Source organism: Cynoglossus semilaevis, chromosome 8 (assembly GCF_000523025.1).
Source record: "Cynoglossus semilaevis isolate Cse_v1.0 chromosome 8, Cse_v1.0, whole genome shotgun sequence".
Taxonomy (NCBI): Eukaryota; Metazoa; Chordata; class Actinopteri; order Pleuronectiformes; family Cynoglossidae; genus Cynoglossus; species Cynoglossus semilaevis.
This window is the reverse complement of record NC_024314.1, coordinates 26,207,435-26,216,455: the sequence shown is the minus strand read 5'-3', so window position 1 is coordinate 26,216,455 and position 9,021 is coordinate 26,207,435. Positions and strand designations below refer to the sequence as shown.

The 9,021-nt window shown below is 42.7% G+C and overlaps 1 long non-coding RNA gene across 1 annotated transcript in view; it reads right to left on the bottom strand.

The window, feature by feature from the left end:
* Nucleotides 1-501: 501 nt before the first annotated feature.
* LOC107988865 (uncharacterized) overlaps nt 502-9,021 on the bottom strand; it is a 30,437-nt gene continuing 21,917 nt past the window's right edge. The window contains exon 3 of the long non-coding RNA XR_001760375.2: nt 502-645. This is a non-coding gene — a long non-coding RNA (uncharacterized LOC107988865). The remainder of the gene's footprint in view (nt 646-9,021) is intronic.

The following is a 9,021-nucleotide window of genomic DNA, read 5'->3' as shown; positions in this document are numbered from 1 at the left end:
ACAAACACTGTTTACATGTATTACATGCTATAGAAGATGATTAAGTACCCAGCTGAACCCAGCCTCTGTTTTGGCAGCAGTCCCATAACACAATTTATGAGGGTTTTGTGCACAAGTGTGTGTGTGTAAGTTGTTGGAGGAAGACACGGGGGTTAATAGAATAATGAAACCGCAGCGCTGTGAAGCCACAGTGCAGGAATTAGTGACACCGAATGAACTCCTCTTTTGTTTGACGCCACTTGATTACTGCATTGGCAGCAGACTGTGTGAATTTATTCACATTTTCTAATCCTAATCTTGTTAAGGTATAACACATCGCCACCCTATACAAAGCCGGCCTCTCTAACACACACACACACAAGCACGCGGGCGGGCGGGCGCACACGCACTCGATCACACAAGCAGGTAAGTATGAGTGTGTGTACTCGTGTCTGGTTGGTGTGTCTTAAGTAAGGCAATGATGGATATATCTGGTTGCTGAGCTTACCTTATCAACCCAAAGGCCAGTATGGGTTTCATCAGGAGGCTGATGAAGCCGGAGATACAGGTAAGCCCAGGCAGCTTTTCAGGAGGGGAACACGCACACAAAACAAGATTGGCTTGTCTTCACAGCAGAATAAATGGTGTTGCCGGAGCGGAGATAGTCTGAGAAGAAAAGAGGAAGACGTTTTTTTTAAGGTGCAGCTCCCTTTGATAAGCTCTCCACTCTGATTAAAAAAAAAAGACTAGAGGAGAACGGTAATGCAGAGCTTAATGTGGTTCCTCGCTGATGAGAAACTGTCAATAACTTTCTCAGGCCGCATGCCTGTGTAATTGGAAGCATGTCAATAGCTACAGATCATTCTTGAGGGTGGAAATGTTGCAGACGTAGCTTTTGTACCACCGTCACATTTTAAAACACTGGTTTGTTAGAATATTAACGATAAGCAGTCCACAGACCGGGACCACGTCTCAGTCTGTGACCAACAATTTACAACTGCACAGAACACATCAAATAGAAGAAACCAGAACCAAGTGATACGTTTTACGCTTGTGTACAATTTAATTACAGTTCTTTCAGATAGGTGGCGTTGACGTGTAGTCTGTGGATGGAAAAATTAATTCTAAAAAGGGGAGTGGAGAGTGTAGACTCTCCTATACATTTTAAGACACCTACAGTGTGATCTAAGTTAGACCGCTTAAAATAATGATGCGGGCCGGATTGGGCCCGCTGGCCCTGAGTTCGACATTTGTAAACTAGGGCAACTGGGGAGTGACCTATTATGAGAAAACCCTAAAAAAAAACAGTCAAAGAAATCTGAGCAGGTGGAAAGTTTCAAGTCTTCACATTGACTTTAGCATTCTAGTCCAACTAGCACGTTAGCTCTCTGGATATCTTCCATAGGATCTGTAAGTGAGAGGATGGGAGTGAGTGAAGGAAGTGATTCATTAAAGACTGCCCTGTTTGAGCTGACACTACATGTTGTCAAAAGGATAGAGTGTCCCGGTCAGGGGAGAGGGAGGAGCGGAGGATATTCAATCCCACAGTGGCCCACAACAGGCATCACTGTCACTCCTCGCTGCCAGTACCACAGTTTTTTGGTGACATGTCAAGATCCCCAGGGTCTGAGAAAGTACAAAAGGTCTTCTCATTTCTCCCCTCCTTCCCAGACTCCTTACATCCCTCTCGTCTGTTCTCCCGGCTCCTTCTGAGTATTTTTCTTTTCCTCACAGCTCATTCTGTCTACAGTCTGCCTTTTGTCTCCGAGTTCTGTTAGTTCAGCATTAGAACATAATCAACAAGATTAGCGGATTCATATTAAAGTTCTGTCAGAGAAAGACAACAAAGAAATGATTGTTAATTAAATCCGCATATTTACAAGAGCTTAGTCAACGAAACGTCTTTGTTGTATTACTTATATTTTTCCATATGAATTTTCCAGACTGACCGTGACTTTTATCATTTCTCCTCTCTCGAAAATTTATGTACTTATAAAACACCAACCCTCGCTACTGAAGCTATGTTTTCCCGTGCCTTTATCCCCATCAAAAAACTTCTTCATAACACTTATGATGTAATTACACCCAGCACATGAAAGTAACTCTGATTATGATGTTTGTAATTACTGAACGTACCATCGTTACATGCGCAGTATTTTCTAAATCACCGCAAATAGAAGAAGCTTCACTTTCATCACTGTAAACAAACAATCCACATATTTAATTGTCTTCTTGCTGAATGAAATTAAGTTTCATCATTTTTTTTCCTGTGACAGTTTCTTTGTCTCAGTCATTTTTTTTTCCTGTGACAGTTTCTTTGTCAGTTGATTTTTTTTTAATTTTTAAACCTCAAGCATGTTTTCACGTCTGAATTCAACAGAAGACAGTTTCCAACTTCCAACTCCTTGTGCAACTTTGTTAAAGCAGCTGCAACATTCACTCAGGTTGACGAACAGTTACGGTCTTAATGGAGAACCGGTAGATTGGAGGACCTAGACCTGACCCGGGAGAACAGGAGAAGAAGGGGTAAGTCAGACGGAGGGTTCAGCTGGAGTGAGCCCAGAGTGAGCAGCCACATTATCACATTTCCTGCTGCTATTTTCCAATTAGCTCGCTATCGATCAGCTCGCAACCCTCTTGACACACTGTGCCTTTTACTGACTGGGCTTGAAGCCACTTTGTGTCCAACTCCTGTCAAGACTTTGCAGCGGAGGAGGAGAAGCACATGTGTTTGGGGAGTCATCCCCTGCTGGGATGGTGCAGGGTCCAATCTGGATGTTCACTCCGTACTTTGTAGCCTGTCATTAGAGCCAAGCTTGGCCAATCACCAGGGTCTCCATTGAAATCGCAGAGTTCTCTCGAAATCCATTGGAGAAAAGTTTTTCTTTAAAAGAAATCATAGAATCTTCACACGCTGTAGAGAAGTGGAGAACAAGTCTTTGGCAGATTGAAGTAATCAGTGAAAAGTAGGTATTTGTTCCCCTTTTGTTTTGCAAGTGTCTCTCGTTTGTTGGACGTATTGCATCTCCAGAAGCCAGATGCTAACTTTGTGCTCGAAATCCGTTCTGACTGGTTTTTACGGGAAATGTTCTGTTAACATCAGCTTCCTGCGGTGAAGAAATTCGAAGCTGATGAAAGAAGTGAGACCGAGTTGAAACAGTGAATTTGTGAGGCTTGAGACCCAAACAATAGTCTCTAAAATGCTCCACGGAGCTAAGCACAACTGTAAGACACGGGCGATAACAATCTTTGTGCTCGTCACTGGCAACAGCTCTTTCCCATTTACACATATAAAGGTTGACTAGTGTAATAGTCTGACTTTGGTTGCAACGTAAATAGACGAGAGAAACCCGACGTTATGAAAGCAATTAACACAAAAACACCAGAAATAACACAGTTAAAAGACGTTAGATGTTCAAACACTCAAATTAATGAAAAACACACTTTTATTGAGGGATTTTGTTTCTGTCCATGACTCCCACATTATTAGAGGAGTTTGAGAACTTTTACTGAACACAGAATGTCTTATGTTCCCTTCACGTTTTGCCTTGTTTTTGTCTGAGTGAACTTTTGACATTTAGTGAGCTTTAAAACTTAAAGTAAACTTAATTCCTATTGTAAAAGACCATCTCACCTTTGTTCAAATCCAGTAGTTTGAATGGCCATAGAAAACCAGTCCTTTTTTAATTCTCAAACACTATATTCTGCACAGAAAAAAACAAATCCAGTATTTTTCTGAGATATAAAAAAAAACAAAACTCAACGGCCTTGAAATTGCACTCGAGATGTAGAATTCACGAGTGAATGTGGAGAAACAAGACGACAATGAGGCTCCATTGTTTTCCCGATATCTATCAAATCGATAGCGTCTCAGCTATTATGGCAGCGAAACAGACAAACAAAGGAAAGAATGGAGCTCAATCAATGCCTCTCCACAACACAGTCATTCCATTATGAGGCCCAGCATTTATTCAGCTACGTTAGCGGATTTCCTGACGTCTTTGGAGACGGCAGTGTTTAAATGTACACGTGCGTTGGATGCTATCGGGGAGCGTCATGTTTTTCTTCAATGTATTTTTTTATTTATTTGTTTTTTGACGGTGTGACCTACAGCAGCGTAAAACTTCATAAGCACGGGAAACAAAAGCTCCCGTCAGTGAGAATCTGAATCATGCGTCGTGAACGAGCTGGACCCTTATCTAAGCACAGCAAAAGTTCTCATCGATCGGCCTCCTGATTGTGTGTCCATCAGCCCTACCTGTCTGCCCCGGCCCCCTAACCCCACCTTCTCCCACCACTCCCTCCCCTCTGCCTACGGCCTCATTGATCAGCTGTGCCCTGCTGATCACTCAGCTTGATGTCTTTTTGGTCTGGGTGAAGAGAATAAACTATCGGGCCATTGAACAAAAAACACGGGATTTGCAGAGTGAATGAAACTTCTAAGCTGCAGGGCCAGGAAGGGAGTGGTGGGGAGGGAGGTGGGGGGGGGGGCAGGTTGGCATCGGAGCAAAGAAGAAGAGATGAATCCGTGACGCAGAGAACTACAAAGAGGAAGAAAATGGAGGTAATAAGAGTTTCAGAGAGCACGGAGAAGTTTGGCGGTTTTTTCTTAAAGAAGAAATTGTATTGTCTGATAGGAAATGAAAAAGACAAAAGCATGCATTTCCCCTGAGGGCCAAGTTCACAAAGTTGCCCTTTTCAGCCAAGGGTAGGACAGAACATCCATCTTCAGTCCACACATTTGGCGACAAGCTGAACAGACAAACACAAGAGTCGCCATCGAATCCTGCTTTAGATTGTGAGCGACCCTGTGTTTCTTCACCATTGTGGACACAGACAATAATTGGGTTCATGAGTCTGCATAAATTAGCTGGCAGCTGTGGCAAATCCATAGGAAAGTGGATGAGGATGAAGCTTTAAGCTCAGGGCCTATTAAATTCCTCAGATGGCCTTAAATTGGGCCGGGCTGATGTGAATAGGTCAGGATTAACCAACATTGTTTCCATCTCACACCAAGCAATGAGTACATTGGCAGGTAAAATGGGGAAAAAAACGCATCTGTTATTGTGACGAATCGGACAGAAGAACGCCCTGATTGACCGACAGTCAGATGAAGAAACTGCAGGGTAAAATATTGGATATTAACAGAACAAACGCTGACCTGCAGGGACACATTTCTGAGTCCTCTTGACTAAAACGACTGATTTTATTTAAGTCAAGCTGATAAACACTGAGTACATACACGCACATTTGTTACTCTTTAAAAGCCCCAGGTTTTTGTGAGGATCGGTGCTTCTTCTTTTTTTTTTTCTTCCATCCTCCATTTTTTAGTCAATTGGTCCGTAGATAAAAGGAGCTTAGAAAGATTATCCCCCCGGCTTGCATGCCATTATCATTAATCAGTGCGTTATTGACTGCTCTGTCCTTTCCTGTTTCAAGTTCAGGCCTCCCTTAATCCACAGATTTTGCCCAGAAGACACACACTCCAGTCCAGGAGGCTCGGTGGAGTTTCAACTATAGCCACCCGTGCAGGCAGTCGATATACAGGAAACCCAAACACTACAAAACACTACAACTGCTGCTGATGCTGATGTGAATTTCCCTCCACTGTCTTTGGAGACTCTTTTTTTTTTTTTCAAATCCATGACTGATAAAGGCAGAAGTTTGGTTCACGACGCCCTTCAAACTCGTCTTATTTGGAGGAGGAGTTACTGAAGAGGAGGAAAACCTGATTCTCATTCCCTGGACACCTTCTGGATTTATTCACAGATAATCTAATTAATGTTTCAAGAGGTTACTTCTGAACACTAGGGGGGGTACAATAAATGGTGATTGGCTTGGAACTAGTGATAGCTCTGCAGGGAGGAGACATGTAAAACAACAGACTCTGGAATAGAAGCCACAACCCTTGAAAGGCTCGTAGCGTTTGCCTTAGTGCAAACTATTTGTTAAATGGGAAATCAGGGAAAATACAAAGACTTTCTTATAGAAAATAGAACAAAGAGAATGAAATGCCAGTTAAGTGAAAAAGTTCAATATAGTTGAAAAGAACACCTGAGGATTGTTTAAAATCTTTGATCGAGGATTCGGAAGAGAAAGAGGAAAAATAATTTAAAAATGTAATTTCCCCTACAATTCCACTCATAATACTACAACAAAAAAATACACCTATTTATGTATAGAGTTATTTGCCAGAACAAAGCATTAACAGTTCCAAAAAATACAAATTGAGGAAAGTTTATGAGTCAATTTCTTCCAGCAAAAACCCCAGGGGTGATAAGGAAAAATAGAGTTGAAACTACCAGGACTTAAATGTTATTTTTAAGAAAGTGGTTTTTTGTTGTTTTGTTTTAAATCATCATTACCTTCAGACTGAGTTTTTTTGAGTGCAATGTTGGAAACAACGGCAGCTCACACACATACACACACACACAGCTCTCAGGCTCAATCTCAAAATGTAAAACACACAGTCACTCACACACACACACGCGGTTACTTCCCCCAACTATACCATGGGAATTGATGTTGCCAGGCGTGTTTGTGCTGGAGTACAAATCACACTGTCACTTTGAGCGCGCCTGTCAAAGGAGGAAGACGTCAACACAGTCAGACAGCCATGTCTGGAAGCACACAGCTACAGCTCCAGTCAATGTAAAGAGAAGTAGCCTTCAGTGGTTAACACAGAAGTGTGTGTGTATGAGTGTGTGTTCACTCTGTACAAGTGAGTGTGTGCTCATGTGCCCCCCTGCGCGCACATCAGACACACATCCCATGGTCGTGTTTCCGTCGGTAAATATGAGCTCAGCCTGATCAATAATCTCAGGCAAAGAGAAGCTTAAGGCTTTACCACATTGACTCTACGTTGTCTGAATCTGTCGTCTCCGCTCTCTCCCCTGTGTTCCCCGGTACGTGCTCGGGTGCCTTGTGCGGCGCCCTGTTTGTTTACAGGTAGGCGTGTTAGCTTAGCTGCGTATGTGTGCACTGGGCCGAGCATGTGCCTCTGTTTGTTTTAACATGCTCCGTTTGCCACCGTGTCTGTTCTCGCATCTATCTACCAACGGCACTTTAGCTGCTGCACACACACACACAAACACACACACACACAAACACACACACAGCCTGGTCAACTAGACGGTGATAATCTATGCAAATGTAACACACTGTTTTCTCAATCAAAAGCAATTTAGTCGCCCGTGTATGTTGCCGCACGCTCTCATTGAGACGGCCCCCAGAGGGCGTCCGGTGACGCAGGTTTGGTCGATTAAAAAAAAACAATACAAAGTTGTTTGCGTGGAGCTGTGAGGGAACCAGATACATGAGTGTTGTTCTGACGCAGTATAATGTAAACAACACACGCTATTTTTGGTTTTCCTAATTGCTGTTAAGCACCAGGCTAGAGAATTCACCCCATCAACCAGGAAAGGCAACATATAGTGTTTAAGGTTTTACATTAAGTAACTCAACAAATGCCTGTGAATTTAATGAACACATCTGCAAAGAGGTATAATTTCCACGTATTGTGTAGCATTAGCATTAATGAAATTCTTTATGTTCGGTGTCCATAACTTGTGTTTATATATATAGTTATATATATTTACTTATATTTATTTATATAAATATATGTGTGTGATAAAATGTTAGCCATTTCTCTGGTGGTTCAGACTTTAGGAAAGCGAAACTGAAAGTGTAGTAAAAAAAAAAGAAAAAAAATGGGGACACAAGGAGTGAACTTCATCTCCCCTGAAGTTTCATTCACAAACTTCTCTCACTTCAGTCTCTCACACTGCACTGTGCGCTGTGCGAGAAGGGAATTAGAGCGGATGTTGGCTACTATGTGCTAAAAAACTTTCACCTCACAGTAACTATCAAGGACAGCCTCGGTGCGTCCAGTGTCAAACACAGGCCGGCTGCTGTAATTCAGTGTGGCTTGTTTTGAGCGTCACTTATTCCACAATCAATTAAAGTGAGGGCTGTTAGCTTCCTTTGTCGTCCACTGGGGCGGTGGTAGTGATTTTAGAAGGCTGGTGTCTTTTTTTTTATTTTTTTAAAGGGAAGTAAGAATATGTGGCTATCGCTACAATTACTGTATTCTGGCTAAAACTCAAACCAAACACTGCAGCCAATCACAGTCAAATAAAAGTCTCAGCTGTCGGTCTATTCAAACATTAACAGCTACTCACTGACTATTTCCCATCACCTCCTTTCCTTTTATACCTCCTAATATCTCCTCCTCTCCCTCAGTGCCTCCCTCTCCTCCTCCTCCTCCTCCTCCTCCTCCTCTGCTGCTACAGCCTCCAATGTCTCCCTAATTCCTGTCATGCTAATTGGAGCTGACAGACACAGCTAATTATGCACAGATAATCTGCTGCATCTGACTAATTATAATTCCCATTAGCTGCCAATAACGCTCATTAGATTAACTTTCTCCAGGAGAAATTGGAAATAATAGGCCGGGCTCCACTCTGCATCTTTTTGGTAATCAGGGATAGTGGTCCCTATGGCAGGGGGGCTGCGGTGTTTGTTTGGCATCACTGCAGCAGCTTGGTTGCTCTCAGTGGCTGTGATGGAAATGGATGCACCATCTGATCCATGTGATCTGGGAGACATCTTTACCGATGTCACACAAATTAGGGAGAGCCACGGGAGACTAGGAAATTATAAAAAAGAAAAAAGAAAAGTTCAAACCACGTACTTCGGTTCAGCCTGAAATAGACAGAATTTGAGTCATCTGTGCTGATTCCCACCATGTCCACCTTTGGTAGAGGTGCTTCTGCACAGTAATTATGAACACACCAGCACCTATCTATAATGAGCCGTGTGGTCCCAGACAGCAGAGCTCTGGCTGTCTGCAGTCCATTAGCCAACTCTGGGGTGCATTCGCTGTAGACACTTATCAAACTATGACTCAAAGTGAAATATACGATCCATTTGTTGCCCACTCGGTCCATCTCTGTGGAATCTCCCACTCTTGTTTGGGCTCATCTGCCTCCAGTTACCCACTGCTTAAAAGATGCATTTTTATGTGAAAAAAAAACAGCAGGA